Genomic DNA, 16990 nt, shown 5'->3' with positions numbered 1-16990 from the left:
TTTCAAGAATACAAACTTCTCCATCAACAGCTTTATTCCCGTTTTCAAGATCTGGGCCATTTGCTTCTGATTTCAGTAGAACTTACATTAGACATCTACATCATGTGCAAAGACACAAGTTTTTTTAAACTCCAACCAGAGATCAGCATTGCACACAGTATTATAATAACTATACTCAATCCTTTACAATAACTACACTAAATTCTTCTGTGAAAAAGCAGCTGAGTAGCTATAATGGTGAAAAATATTAGGGGCAAATGTATTGACTCCGAAGGGCAAAGGGGTAGTATAGTATGAATTAGATTGTGTAGATACATCATTTCCTACTTAGGATAATCACATCCTTTTCCTACAGATTTTAGACAACATTGCCTGACACAAAAGATGTCCAGTTAAACTGAAGTTTCTCAAACTGGAGTTCCCAACTCTTGAGAAGCAAACGAAGTCTCTCTGTAGAGCTCTGGTACATGCTGCTGAAGGCCTAATGCAACTCAAGGTTCATCTCTGGGGGATGCTGAGAGGCAATTTCATTAGCACGATACAAGGTGTGCACCGGTAGTGCAGTAATTCCAGCAGTGCAACTTTTTGCACAGATCTCTCACCTCAAATAAAAATAGCTTTTTTTCACTTTTATTCTGATTCCTTCCAAAAGAGAACAATTGAAGTAGAAAAGACTATTTTTATTCCAAGTGCATACACAGAGTTACACCAGAACACCTGATACCGCATTATACTGCCATTCAAAGCATCACTGCTGGCACCCGTATTAACCCTCACTTAAAAGTACTGGGATTCCCCCACAACAGGATCTCTGCAACTCAGACTTCATGCATTTAGCATCCAAGCAATATTTTAATCCTTTGTCTTTCCCCTCCACTGCACAAGGAGCCACCTTGAAGGATTCCTAAGAAGACAGGCTAAAGTAAATCACCCTGTCTATGCAGTCCTCTGTCCTTCATGCTAAAGTACAAACTATGCCTGTCAGTGAATAGAATATGTGCTAGCACATGATACAGAAGTTAAGTTACACCCAGACATTTGTCTGATCAGGTTAAACAGAGTAAACCAGGTTTTAGCCAAGACACAAGCTTTACATAGTGAGCTCTTGCAACCTTGGCAAACCATGAAGGGCGCATTCAGAGAGGTGAGAACGTGGTGCAGCCGGTATGCTCCACTTGCCTCAGAGCCAGCTGTCACCCAGAAACTCACATTTACAATCCAGTAAGGAAGCAGAGTGACAAAAATTACCAGCAATTATTTGTATTGGACTAAGCGAGGGTGACCTGGCTTTCTTTCAATAGTCACACTCTCCTCAGAGGAGCCTAGGAAAGAGAATGAGGCAGACTCCAGGATAGAAACGGCCATGGAGAAGTAGTCTGTGGAGAAAATAATGAAGATGCTGAGTAGTTGTACTGCGTATAGGTGGCAAGGTTTTGGTAGCATAGGGGGCTGCAGGGTGAGAAGAGGCCAGGGTCTGCCTCATGCCCACCACAGCTGGTTTAAGCCAGCTCCACAACAGACCCACCACATGACACAGCTGAGCCCATCAGCAAAGCAAATGCTGGAGGGAGAGGAGGGAACAGACCAGGAAACAACAGAGGGAATGAGAGAATAGCAAGGTCAGAGGAGTAGGAGGTGCTGCATGGTGGAGAGCAGATACTCCCCCAGAGGCACTGCAGCCCGTGGGTGACCAACACCAGAGCACAGGACAAGAGTGACACAAGGGGCAGCAGAGAGAAACCGCTACAAACTGACCCTAACCCCTACACCACTTGTTGCCTCAAAGGGACTGAGCGTGGCCTGCAGTGCTGGCGGGGGAGGAGAGATGTCTGAGATGAAGTCAGCCTGGGACTGTGATTTCATCTCCACTGGGAATGGTTAAAAACTGTTTCCCATACCACAGTATCCTTGGCAGAAGTTACCAAGGAAAGAAAAAAAGGATGAAAAAAACCGAATGGCTTGCTTACCTTATCTAAATTTGCCATAAAACACTAAACAAATTCGGAAAAAAAAAAGTCACAATCCAGTCAGAGCTCCATCCCTGCTCTCCTCTGGCTCTGAGGCAGGAAGGTTGTCCCAGCAGACCCCATGCACTAGGGACAGGTAGCACAGAGTCAAGGCCAGTTTCTTGCTTATCTTAACTAACAAAAAAACTATACAGGTCTACGTATCGGTGAATATTTGGCCCTTAATGCTGGATAAAGTTGCCCAACATTTAAGAAGTTCCTTAGAGGACCACACACATCAAGTCAGAAGGCAGCACTAGAAGTCTCTAAACACCTTTTAGGTTTGCTATCCTGAAGTGAGTTAGACATGGGTTTACTCCTTTAAAACCTAAAGAGTATTAAGGTGAAGGAGTGAAGGTGAGCCTGGGAAAGGGGGAGGAAAGGTGGCTTTTTTCCCCCCTAAGTGTTTTAGGGTTTTTCTTTTGTTTCTCAATAACCAATATCGAAATCAGTAATTAAATACTTATGCTAGTTGGAAATAAGTTAAATTTCCCAGGTCAAGTCTGTTTTGCCCATGACAGTACTTGGTAAGTGATTCCCTTTATTTCAGCCTGGGAGTTTTCTCACTCCTGTTCCTCCTGTTTTCTCCCCCATCCTACTGGGGTCAGGGGTGTGGGGGTGAGTTAGCAAGTGGCTATGTGAGTGCTTGGCTGCTAGCCAGGGCCAACCCACCACTCTATCAAATTTCTTGCCATGTGACAACTGTATTTGCTATGTGACCAAACTGCCTGTTGTGTGACTTGACATTCCTTATCATATGAAAAGAGATGGAAGCAACCCCTGACACACATCCAGAAACCAACAGAGGACTGGTAGATTCACCTTTAGCTCCTGAGGAAGAGCAGCAGACTCTGAGGACAGGGAGACAGAGGGAATACTGCCATGGCAGTCATCTGTTTCACAGTTTATATCCTGCCATCATATAAAGAATCAGGCCACAGGCTGGCTGGACAAACTGATTCTGCAGACCATAGTACTACAACAATTGCACTGAGTATGATCATCAGATCACATTGGGTCTCACAGCACTACCTAATATCTGCCACAGCATCTGCAACGTGGTGCTGTAGGACAGTCTGGTTTCTTCTCTGGGCCTCAACCAACAGATTAAATTACTATGCATCACTATATTCACTTAGGCTCCATAGAAACCCAACATTTTGTGACTGCTCGCAACACATGGGCTGTTTGGGTAGAAGCTCGGTAGATTCTATTGGTTGTGAGTCCAGACCTGACTGCACTTAGGGAGACACCTCTGAGAAAAAAACAGCTCCTGTGGAATAGTTAGGGGTGCACAGGGAAAGGGAAGGGAGAAAGAAAAAAATGGGGTTTTAGGCATCTGTGTGAAACAGGAAATAAAAATTTGGCCTAGATATCAAAAACCCAGCTCTTTTTCCAAAGAGATTTGTGTACTTTAATACAACTTCAAAACACTGTGGCATAAAATTTTAAGTACCATTAGAGCAATAAAGATGTATCCTATCCATCCATACCACGAAGGCATTAATAAGCGGATCTTTGCCATGATATGTAACGTCAACACACAATTCGCAGACATTAATAAACAGGTGTATGACATGACAGCTTATCTTCTTGGAACAGAGACAATACATCATGTCAAAACCAGATATGGCACTTTTATGAAGCTAATATTTAAAAAGCAGATATCCATGGTAACAGTTCAATTTTAAATTTCTCTTCTCTAAAAAAAGGGTTCAGATATTTTTGTCAAAAGTCTCCAAACAGAAGTCTAAATTTCATTCAATAAAAATAAAAAGTAAAAGGATCTTAATAAAATGGACATGCAGTACACATTTGCTTTCCTCTAACTAGGAAATGTCTAATTCACTATTTTTGATTTTGTACTATGATGTATGCTTGCTTCTGGATGGGAAGCCTTATTCCTTAAGAAAATGTTATGGCAACATTATAAATCCTTGAAAACTTGGATGATAACCTCAAGCGTGAGATATTAAAAGCAGCAGCATGAACGCTGCTATTTAATAAACTCAGCCACAAATAACAATGTTAAAATAATACTGAGGTATAATCAGTCTGGTTGAAGTCCATAAAAATCAGGAAAATTTGAAGTTATAGCTGAAACTTCTCCCTGTCCTGTTAACTCATTCCCGTTTGGGCTAAGCATGTTGGGTATATTCCAAAACCTCATTTGTTATCTACACTGTGAACCTGAGAGAAATGGAAGGCAGTGTCTGCTGAGAAGTTCAGTTCCTGACATCTCAAGTATGCAGTTAAACTTTTCAGATCCAAACAATCCCATACATATTTGCTGAAGCACCGGCGGTGCTATGGTTTCGAAACAGAAACTCTTTTAAATGGATTAAAATATTTTTCAGTATTTTAATTGAAATGCAGTATTATAGTTGTGCCTAACTTCAAAGCTTAAAATATAAGCATTTTAATGATGGGTATAGAATGACATTTCCAACTCAGGCTTTAATTTGCATGTTGAAAGTACATTATGGTAGCAAAATCAAGTACTCAGAAATGAAACATGCTGGAATTTAGGTTGAATACTAGTCTCTAAATTACATGATTGCATACAGTTTTCCCTGCCTCATTTAAATGCACAAGATGTGTGGGAGACAGAAAATGAACTGTAACTAACAAAGGCTGCTGTAAAACCATTTAGTTTAAATCCCATCTCCTTGCTTAATAGCGTCTCTTACCATCTTCAGATCCATCTCCTTGCTGAGCAAATCTACCTTGGCTATTTTCAGCTCTTAACTCCATAAGCCTTCCTCTCTACTTCCACCACTATGCAGATTTTAGTCACCTTCCCTGTTGCACAGGACTGTGTTTACACCTTGTAAGCCTGCCTCTCCAAATCCAGTATAGCACGTAGGTGCAATGGAACAAGGAGAATCATTCCGTTCCCAGCCATTCATTGACCCTGTTTTGACATGCATGGGCCTTGTGTACTTTCTTGCAGATGGTTGATAATGTCAGGGAGGAGCCCATTCTTTAGAAAGAAATATCTTCTAGCCCAATTTTTTCTTTCCTTGCCCTTTCACCTTCCTAATAATTCAACTCCCTGCTCTAAAACACGTAGGTGCAATGATTTCTGAATCAAGTGCTTGCAGCAACTTTAATAACATGAGCAAAATATACTATTTCCCCCTCCTCTCATTCCCTGGAATGGTTCAAGTATTTTTATTGAAACTTTCCCAAGAAATTCAGCCTGAAGGAGACACCCAGCATGGAAAATTTCAGCCCAAACAGCTGAATGTTGGCAACATAATAAGCAACTGAAACAGTCTTATAATGGAAAGTGTTGCACAACCTTCCATATAGGTGGCAATATAATAGAAACAGCGTTAGCTGTTGTTACCAACATAAAGTCACAATAAAAGCAGAGGTGATGTTCAAATTAAAAAAAGCCTTCTCAAATCAAATCTTTGCAATGCTTACAAGTCCCATTGCCCCCAAAAGCTCTGGGATCAAGAACGAACAGAAGCAGAACACACTCTCACAGAACTTCCTTCAGCAGTTAGTGTGTACCAACTGTTTCAGGATCATGCCCCAGTATGACTCACGTAATGATGTCAGAGTTACTTTATCATAAAACTCTTACTACACACAATTCTAAGACAGTTTAAGAGCTCTGGACTCATACACCCAGAATGAGGGTAAAGGCCGTTATAAAAGTGAGTTGCAAACAAACTGAAAATTTTTACTTGAGATCTCACTTGAAAGAGAAAAAAAACCAAACAGGTTCCCCTTCAGAATATATCTTCTTAGTAATAGTCATAAGGGTATGAGGCACCCTTTCCTCCTCTTCCTCGCTGTTACAGCTTGCTGATGCAGGAAGTTAGCCCTGCTTGGACCAGATCTGTTTCTATGCCCACTGACATTTACACAGGCAGTGAAAAAAGTGCACCACAGCTACCTTGTGGGATCTGAATATTATTTTGCTACATTTGGTTTCTCCATGATCTAGTCTCTAAAACATACACAAACAGAGGAGATGATGCAACCACAAGTCTATCGCTCTCCAGTTACTGCGTATGCGCAATAGAGAGGGGAGGGGGATTATTCTGAGCTTGCAAATTACACTGTGGAGATGTTCAAGCCCAGGACGGCTCCACAACGCTGTCCAGTTGCACACCAGCTTAAAAAAATATGCCAGCACTACCTGACAATAACATATATACCTTGCCCTGTGCCTCACCACTGACAAGCTGCACTAAACCACAATGGGAAAAGGTAGCAGGAACAGAATTAGTTCTGAACTTTTCTCATTATCACACAGAAAAATATGAAAAAAACATTGATAGTAACATTCAGCTTATATTCATGTTTGCCTAATTTGGCTCACCTCTACCGGGAAAAGCCTGTCACCTTTCCCAGAACATGAGAAATCATGCTGCTGAGCTTCCATCACTCGTATGTCAGCAGACTGCTCCTCAACCCAACACTGGGTCAACTGCAAGATTGATTGGAAAGAGGAGAAAAAAATCCATGGTGGTTTATAGCAGACTTGTGCTACCTTCTGGCTGTATTGTATTTAGATCAAAAGTGGTCAAACTTAGTTGACAGATGGGGCACATACTAGCTTAACTACATAGTGAAAGCCCCACATTAATTCTCCCAGTACTCTTCACACCTATCAGAGCAAGGTGCTAGTTTTATCTGCTTTTCCCCTCAATCTTTTCCCACTTCTGTCTCAAAATGTTTATGCTAATCTTTGTCAGTGCTGTACCAAGAGAAATAAGCAGGTGGGGGTGGTAATTTTAGCTCCCAGTCTTCCTCATCACATTAGCTGTGTTTAGCGGGAAAAAAAAAGGGTAGGATGGAAGCCAACTCTAGTTGCACGGTATTTTAAAACTTAAGGAGACCTCTACTTTGAAGAGGGATTAGGAAGATCCACTTCTCAAGGCAGGACTCCATTTCAGCAGGGTGGGACTCCCTGGACCCTGAAATGCACTAGTGAACCACTTAGTCAAGAACTGTCCTCCACACCCTTTGCTCCTTTACAAGCAAAGACAAAGCAACATGATTTGGTTTAGCTAATGCTGGGAAGAGGAGACAACTGTTAAGTTGAACTATTATTGGGTTAAGAAGAAGTCTGGTGAAATCTAAACAGCGGGAGCTCAGCAGTAGGCTTTCTTGTCTCCTGGGAAGGATGAAAGGCTTTTCTCAGTTGAACTTCACAAAACTGGGCCAAAGCAAAGACAATCAATGTCTCCAGTAATGCTTTGCCACACTATTTATGCGATAATGAGGAAAGAAATAGATGAGCAAGTTTCATACCATCCAGTAACTCAAAGTATTTGATGAACACCCTTGAGCACTTTCACATACCATTCTTTGTAGTGTGGGGGAAACAGAAGTATTCTGCAGCTCTGTACAAACCTCGCTTGCTTCACAGAAGCTATCAACCATTTTTTTTCTTCAGAGATCTTCCATTACAGTTTTAGCAAAACTCTAAAAAGAAATGTCAGTGTGAAAAAAGCCCCATTAAGATGCGTGCATAATCACAGGCGTGCCTCCACATTATTTAGATTATTTAGATTACATGGTGCTAAAGCATATGATTTATACAAAACTCTCTTTTGCTTATTTTTATCTGATTTCACAAAAAACGTCAAAAATGGGGAAGAAACAGCACAAAATAATATTCCCCTCTCAATTATTCCCCCAAACCTATATCACATTTCACAACAGGCCCTAACCAGATCAAACAAATCATTAAAGGGCATTTCTAACTTTCTGGAAAGACCAGTTTCAGCCCAATATATATTATAGAAACATCACACATCTAAGATGGACTTCAGCGTGCACATTCATCTGAGATCAGGTCTTACAAAGGAATTCAGTGTTCACTCTCAGTGCCAGCTGTGCTCAGACTTTTCTACTGAAAGTTTTCCCTATGTCCTAAACAAGGTATATTTATGACATACTGATGAATATCTTAGAGAGAGAGGACAGAATCAGATTTCTTTTTATTATTAGTCTTAGGAATAATTTATTGCTGGTACAATTCTTTTATTTCCATTATTCAACCTGTTTTCTCCAGCTACAAAAATATTATCACCACAACATCAGCTATAGTGTAACACACATTTTTCTGAATATGTGCATCTTCAACAGATGTAGTAAAGATTATTAGGATGTACCTGTACCTTAAAAGTTAAAAGCAGACTTTGCATTGTATTTCTACCTCATCACTGAAAAGACCTGAACACAACGTGCAGTCATACTCACATTGCTGTCAGTTAGGAAATCTATTCAACATGAGCAAGAGTTCAGTGTGTTTACTTTAATTGCCTGCTCTTCACACATTCTTAAAAGATACAATAAAACACAATAAAATACCCACCAAGTAGATATTTTGTGCTTCTAGCATGGAAAATTGATTCAGAAGATTGAGTTATTTCATATTTAAACATATGTAAGTGGAGCTAATGGACGGTGATATACTAAATAATCTATCATCACTCAACCAGAATAAAAATGAAGCAGCAATTACCTCACCATCCCAAACCATATACTCGCCTCCAGTAACACATGTGTGTTTACTCACTGTTGATCAATACAAGCAGCATTAAAAGTACTGAAAAGGAATTCAGTTCTCTCTCTTGATTTTGGGAAAATACAGACAAAAATGTCAGTGTAAATTACATTTCATTAACATACATCCCAAACACTCGACATAAGCCCTACCTTTCCATGTCGTATATATTTAATATATACTATTATATATTTAATAGACTTATTTTAAGATTTTCTGTTTGGGAAGGAGTTCTTTTTCTTCTGTGGTTTTTTTTTCGTCCTTTATTCTGTTCATACCATGCTTACACTTATTGTACTTTATCTACTTTTCAAGGAGCACCAAAGTAATCTTTGATTTAAAATTCCCCCCCATAAAAATAGTTGTTTACTTAGAAACGAATGTTTTGTTCTGAATCTTCCAAAGAAGGATTTTTTGTTTTGTTTTGTTTGCTTGTTTTTTAAACGACATGGTATTTTCGTCTTTTCTTTCTTGAATTTGTGTAGGTCACACAACAAATGCAAAAGCCGAACTGCATTGTATTTTATATTTTTTTAAAATTGACAGAAAAAAATGCACACTGGGGAGAGAACATTAGAACAGGAATGTAACCAGGACAGATGCAGTCTTATTTTAGATATTTCATTTATAATGAAAATCCATTACTTGTGCCGTAGACTGACGACGGGGACTCGAGAAGAAGCCCACATCATCTTTCTGCTATTGTTAAAATAAACAAATGACATTTCTCTGTTTCAAAGGAACAAAATTAGAGCTCACCAAAATCAACTTAAGACAGCAACAGTAATTTCCAAAACATTAGAAACATACTGCTAGTTCTCTTCCTTCCCCCTCCCATTCCTCCCCCAGTTTTTTCCACCTTAATTTGAAGTAAATGAGTGAGTTTCAGCAAGGAGCTATAACTTATCTGCACTTCAAAATTCTGTAGCTTTCATGGAGTGAGAGGCAATAGCTAAGCAAAAGAGATACTTCAAGCAGGTAATTAGCAGAAGGGCATCTGCTGTTTGGCATGATATTGTTGCCTTTTTTACAAAGAAACGAGAGTTTTTAGAAAGCTGTGATAACCCTCTCAAGCACATCCCATCAAAGTGCTCACTATGCTGTGGTCTGCCTCAACATCAACTTACTCAGCAAACAAATTCCACAGTTTTGCCATTGGCAAAAAAGGACTATTTGGATAGCATATAACACTTGCAGACTTTCTCCCACTTGGGATAGATTTTTCAAAACACTGCAGCACACCCCTGCCTTTAGCGTAATGTAGCAGTCGTCATTTCAGAAATCGTCCTCCCTGCATTTACTAACAGGCTTATTAGGACATTCATCAGCGTTGGCTTTGCTTATGGCTATTAACGAACAAACCAGTCATCGCCTGCTGCTAACAACTGATACTTTATGGATTATTGCTTAATTAATTCTTGAATATAATTTCATGAATCCTTATGTTTCAGTTCACAACCTTGTTAACATACAAGAATAATGTAATATCACACAGACATAAAATGTTTGAGACCAAAATGAGAATCTTAGCAGACATCAGTAATGTAAAATACAAAGCATTTGTACATTTAAAGTATTTTTTAAAACACATAATTTAAAAAATGTACACTGGCAGTTTTAAAATTGCATCACATATACAAAACCCCAAATTAATTTTCTTAGTATGAAGTTATTGTAATGACTAAAGTTGGTCTCACATGAAAGAGTACTGGTGGTATCTTCTCAGTAATACTCTAACTTAACCTATGAGTTATTAAATTTAAATATTGTTATTTCACATTTTATGACTTATTAAGACTACTCTGTGCTTTCACATGAATGAAGTGCAAAATTCTTGAAGGCAGAGTAAAAATTTAACTTTTATTTTAGTGGGAGGAAAGTGTGGGGGAGTTAAACTGTATTTGCCTTTTTACTTGTAAAAATTGTAAACTTTAATAAATTTCCAATCTCCTTGAAGAAGATAAATTAAACTGCTCATTGAATAAAAAAAAGGGGGTCTGTATCTCCTAAGCTTGACTTGAATCTCAAAATAGTTCTTATATGGGACTAAGTAGTGTACCAGCCCTGCTCTGGCTCTCTGCACAGGCTCCAGTGTTGTCAAATTGCCTAGCTCCAGCACGACGTTTTACTTTCAGATGTGCTTAACCTAAAATATCGTATTTTTTTCCATTACTGGTCCACCCTCTTTCCTTCTTGAAGAGCTTATTATATCTATTTATGTAAAAACAATTTATTTCAGTCAGCCCTACACAGAAATAGATCTGTGTACACATGACACGCACTTTTACTGTTGGACTTGGTTTGGTTTTATTGATGCCTCGAGGACTTTTAGCTTTAAGAAGGGAGCTAAAATGTCAAATATTTTATTCCTGTAATGTTCCATTTATGTCTGGGTATTCTTGTGTCACTTCATACTGAGTTCCCCTGAGAATTCAAGTCAACACCCAAAGACAGATTCATCAAGCAAGAATTTAAAAATAGATATTATCACAAAGTGTTGCTTATTAGCTATAAGGATGTCTAATACCAGTCTGTATAAATAAGCCAATCTTTGGTATTTTCCACAGTAGCAGTCAAATACATTAACCAACACATTCTTCAGTCTTCCAGAAATGTATCACGCACAGTCTGCAGTGGCTCCTCCAGCAGCATTGATACAGTAAGCAAACCAGAATAGCCATTCAACAAAAATATGGTAAAATGAAACTGTGGTAATGAGCTGCATAATAAAATAATTCTTAAAACATATAGATGCTGATTTTCTTTCAAATACAAAGACACCAAAGTCACTTACAGTGCTTTCACTGTTGGATTTTATTTTTAAAGAAACACTAAATCTGCTTGGGAGAGCACCGATACACAATATGATCCTCCCATTGAGAAAGAGCATTCAGCTCAAAAGATGCTCTCCCCAAGCTTAAAATGTAAGTGAAGATTTAGATGGAGAAGCATTTTTTTAAAACGGATTTATAAATCTGTATTCAGAGGACTGGGTGGAGTAAAGCTTATAATGGAAAACTGCAGCAATCTTAACATTAGGAATGTGAAATGTCTGGTCTTAATAAACCAAATTTTCAGGCATCATGAGTTGTTTGGAAGGACGATAGCAACTTAAAAACAAACCAGCCCTGCTAAAGTGGCAAACCGAACATTTTCAGCCCTTCAGACTCTGCTGCAATGAGTCACACATCCATAAAACAGCTGATATGAAAGAATCCTCCTAATAGGCAAGAAAGTTCAGGTGAAGGTAGACAAAGGAAAGCGGAGAAGGAAAAAGATAACCATTGTAAGTGGTTTTGCCCTTTCATACAAAAGGAAGAACAGACTCTAGTTTCTGTAATTACGTGCTATTTTAAAAATGTACCTTTCTACACTTCAAGTTGATTTGCCTGGAGGAACAAATGACTGACAAAGTTAACAGTTCATTATGTAATGACTGTATTAGTAGTTTGGGGGGGAAAAAAAGTACCTAAGAGTCAAGAATAACTCCCGCGGTCCCATTATTCAGCTGTAAGGTATAAAAGCAGAACACTGATTTGCATTTTGAAATTTTGTCCCCCTTAGTCTCGGGGTGTGCTATTGTACCAGACCCAGGCACGTATGTGAGAGCAGTAAATCCCCCAGTTTCTCTCAGTCTAACATAAACCATTCCCTTGCTGGCAGCCACCCTCCCACCTCAGCTCCTCAGAGTGATCTGATGAAACCAGCGAAACCCTGCTAGGATGCGGAAGAAAAGGACTGACATCTGAATAACTAACAATGCGCTGCCTCTCAGGCAGACAGCAGGGAAGTTCCTTCAGTGCTGTTTGATCTGCTTCGCCTGCGTTATTGCAGAAAGCTGGTTTTTCATTAGGTAAGGAAAAAAAAACCCCAAAGTTGCAATGCAGCCTGCTAAGTGAGATTACAAATGCACCGTAACACAACGATTGAAGAGAAAATAGATGGTGTAATACAGAAAGGCCCAAGACTTGGCAAGTGGAAAAAAGTATAAATTACTATTTTAATTAATTTCCTAATGTAAAACACAGCTGTAGTAATGTTGGCAAATATCACCTGCCTGTTTTAAGTTTGTTAAATGAAATCATGCTCTTTAATTGGGTCTTAATGTACAAAAGTATGTTTTATTTACTTTTTATTACAATATCAGTATTTTAACTTTCAGTTTGCTTGTGCAAAAGCTTTATAAATTACTTGAATCACTTAAATCTGAATACTATAATCTGCAGTTACAATGTACCAGTTTGAGTTTCAACAATTAAATGCCTTTTCTGTGGACTCCCGCTGCTATGTGAACTAGCTGTAGGCTATTAAAATAATGAGTCCGGACTGAGTCATCTGATCTCAGCCTTGGTGCAAAGCCTGAGGAAAAGGACTTAGCCCACAATTCCTAGCCTGTTTACCAGACTACGACCAGACTGTTGGAAGCATTATCCCCGCGCTCCCTTCCCCCCCGCCGCCGCCGGCCGCACTTCGACGGGGGAAACGCGGTGTCACAGAGCCCTCTGCAGGCGGGCGACGCCCCGCCTCGCCGCCTCAGCCGCCGCCCCGCCTCGCCTCGCCTCAGCCGCCGCCCCGCCTCGCCTCGCCGCCTCGCCTCACCGGCCCGCCTCAGAGCCACCGCCCCCGGCCCGCCCCGCCTCACCGGCCGCCGCCCCGCCACCGCCCCAGAACAAGCCGCCTGCTTAACTCGCCCTTCGTGAAGAATCGCCTCTTCCAGAAGGGTCTGGAAAGGGCTGTAGGCCACGTAGAGGCGGGAAAGTACTTGACACGGAATGGTGGAAAGTCCGCGTCAAGGGCACCTGTGAATTTGGGATGCCCCAAAGATCTCACTTTATTGAAGCATGGATTTGTGAAGCCAGGCAACATGAGGAAAGGGGACTTTGTGGCCTAGGAAGTCCCCGACGGGCCCCTCGTGCCATGGTTCCTAACCATCATCAGCATGCATGACACAAAAGTACCACAGTAGATCTGGACACCCCAAGGATGCTTTAGATAATTTGGCCTTGTGCCAACTCCATAAATGTGAAACTCTGTGTCAGTAACAAGGAACAAAACCTAAAATCTTCAGCTACTTCAGAAACATCACCAGCAGCACCCATCACAAAGGGCAAAAACACCCGACCTCACAGCCTCTTGAGAAATCCAAAAGCACCGGCATTGAGTTTTTATTTTCAACAACACATAATACATCTTCCTACAATGTTGGTGTATAAAATACATACAGGTGCAATGGCACGTGCACATGGTGCTGCCTAAAGCAATAGCTACCTCAGCTCAAACCCCAGCTGGTATCCAGGGACTGCTATATTCTGTATTATTTTTAAGTTGGTTTGTGTGCCAAGACGTATAATTTATCTAATTTTCTTGATCTTTCCGTAGCTTTTGATGCTGCATGAATACGTAAGGGAAAAAATAATTAAACTGAGAGCTTCCTCTAAGAAAACTCCACAGCTTTTTTGGTAGTTTTACCATCATCATTTCCACTCTTCTGGAAAAGATAAGACCTCTACCTTTTACACTTCTTTCTTTACGGTCCAATTACGTTTACATATATTATCAAGCCATACCTGCATTTCTGCCTTTCTCCAACAGCTTGCTACACCCAAGTGACATGCATGCTCTATGCATCATCAATACCATTCCACCATTCCTTTTCACTTAGGGTCCTTTTGATCTCAGTCCTCTCTGTTTCACACCACAGCTCCGGTTTAGGTGTTCTACCCTGATTAAGAATCCATGCCCTGAATTTAAGTAGTGCTGTATTGTTGGTTGTACATGTGTCCATATATACACACACACACATACATACATGTATACACATATACACTCTATTATATGAATACATATGAATTAAATATATGTATATTAAACATATATGCATATTCTTTTTTCAATAGTCAAGTGAAATCACTGCTTTTGATGGCCAAAATCATTAAATACTGACGTTTAAAAAATCTGTGGCCAGGATAATATGGCTTTTGGAGAACTCTTACTCACGTAGCACATACCTAACAGGATTCGGCACACACAGCAGATTTATCCAATTTGTGTGATTCCTGATGGTTCTCTCTAAGGTAAGCCCTGATGAAAGAATCTGTCCCGAGAAAAGGACCACAGCATTTATATAAAGAAGAGAAATGTTCTAACCCCTGTAGTTTTAGATTTTCTTTAATGTGGTTTGAACTCTAGAGGAGTTAACAAACACACTCTGAGAACATCTTAAAAGCTCACAAACCAGAAAGTGAGAAAAGAGAAATGTAACTATTACTCGAATACAGAAACGCCATACTTAATTGTTACCAGGTCTGATGTGATTTTTGAATTTCTGAGGCTGTCAATAATGAGATGCGACGCTGTGCATGCAAAACATTCCCTTGCATCCCCTTCTGCTTCTGGAAAGGCTGGCAAACAGAGGGAATGTGGCAGAGAAAATTCAGAAACAGCCTCAAAACACCGCTACTACCACTATCTCCATTTTTCAGTCATTGCCTAAGCAATCATGCCACAGTACCTTGCAATGCATATTCAATATCCTGTTTTATTTCAACTACCTGCAAAAAGATAGTCTAATAAAATGTTTTAAAGGCAAATTTCTGCTCATTCTATGTAGATCCTAAACCTCACCAACAACCTCTGTGCAAACACGAGCCATGTTTAATAGCTGACCCGACCAACTACAGGGACTTGAAACCTCTGGCCCTCTCAACTAGCACGGTGGTTCCCACAAGCATATGCTTAGTGGTTCCTTGATGGTCAACAAAATTATATTAAACAGCAGTTCATTAGAAGCCAGAGGGTAAATTTTGGTGCATTATGGTCTGAGAAAAATATTGAGTGTTGACTCTTGTCTGCCGAGCTGCTACACTGGAGAACCACTGTCCTTGTCGAAAGGCACAGGGCCAGGGTTTGCTCCTGCTTCTGCTCTGAGCATCATACATGAACCTCCGCAAGGGCATTTCTCAGCTGTGCATCTCACCTGGAACCCTGACCTGAGCCAAGCTCACATCAGCAACGTCATGTAGAAAGAGAGAGGGTGAAAAGACAGACAGTGAAACAGCTTCTTGTTGCTTGCTTGTCATAAGTACTTCACAAACTTTGCTTTACATATAAACATGCTACTCTCTTTGGAGATTGAAGGACTTTTTTTTTTTTTTTTTTTTAATCGTCAGATTTGATTTCATTCACTGGGGCTAAAAGTGTATTAGACCTCCCCATTCCCCTTCCTGCTCTGTCCACCTTCCAAGTCTGCTTTGGCATACTCCTACCACGTAAACTACCCACCAAATACTGAGAAACTGGAGGGATACATGGCCTTTACTTTTTTCCCCACAAACCCCCGTCAAACACCAGGAGTCATTTTACAACCCACAGGCCTAGAAAACCTATGGACTGCTGTCAATGTAAGTCAGTAACAGCTCCCATAATGCTTTTCATTCATTGATCAAGATCTACAGAAAAAAACTTCACACTTTAGTCTAGCGCACTGACACAAAACACTTTGCTGCTTGCAGATCTTTTAGCAAGATTTTAGCAAGGGCTTTTAATCTTCAAATACATCCCCTTGATTTAATCCAAGTCCTCAAAAATGTTTTACCCATTTCGAAGGCCAGCTCCTTAAAATGTATTTTTCTTTTCCATTTCTGTATTTATCAATCAAAAAAATTCTAAAGGCTGTTCTATTAGTAGGATCAAGGTAGGGCTCAGATCATGCGTCTGAATGGATTTTTAAACCCTATTTTCTATAGAAATTATGAAAGGCAACAGTAATAAATATTTCACAATTTTTCTTGGAGCTGACTTCCCAGAAACTCTGAAAGACAGTTCTAATCAGTCTTTCACAAGTAGAGGGGGACAAAGAGACATTTCAAAGAAGGAAGAAGAGAATTTTTTTAACACCTGCAAACGCAGAAGTTGTGTGATGAACTGTCTTCCCTTAATCATTATCTTTTTCCTTCAATGTTAACATTCCTTTTTCTGTCCAAATTTTATAAAACAGGTTTTCATTCATTTTACTTGAACTGGTTTTTACTTGAACTGCCACTTCTTCATAACAAAATCTCAGCATGACTAAAAAAATATAGCAATGGTGCTTTCTAGCAAGTTTTATTCAAGAACTTTTAAAGCCACTGGGATTTTCTGGATCTCTCAGGTAGGCTTGCTCCTTGATGCAGACCCCTTTCTATAAAGGGAAGAATTATGATATTGCCTTTATGGTATTTTCCTATGTGAGCTGTATGTGAGTGCTCACATATAATCACTTAGAATACTTAAACTCCTCTCTACCCCCAAAATAAATCATGTCTATTGTGCTGCAAAATTGAGAGGGAAGAATAATCAAAACCTATATGCAGGGTCCATTCCTTTTTTCAAAAGGATGGCTCATAAAGGCCTGAATTTTTAAAGGCAAAATATGAATTTAATAAAAATACAGATTTTAATTACAACTGTG

General features: G+C 39.8%; 1 protein-coding gene across 1 annotated transcript in view; it reads right to left on the bottom strand.

Moving 5' to 3' along the window:
- The window catches only part of JAZF1 (JAZF zinc finger 1), a 198635-nt gene that overhangs the window by 31934 nt on the left and 149711 nt on the right, over positions 1-16990 (bottom strand). The window lies entirely within an intron of this gene.

This window comes from Phalacrocorax carbo, chromosome 2 (genome assembly GCF_963921805.1).
Source record: "Phalacrocorax carbo chromosome 2, bPhaCar2.1, whole genome shotgun sequence".
Classification (NCBI taxonomy): Eukaryota; Metazoa; Chordata; class Aves; order Suliformes; family Phalacrocoracidae; genus Phalacrocorax; species Phalacrocorax carbo.
Note: the sequence above shows the minus strand (reverse complement) of the source record. Positions and strands in the feature narration are given on the sequence as shown.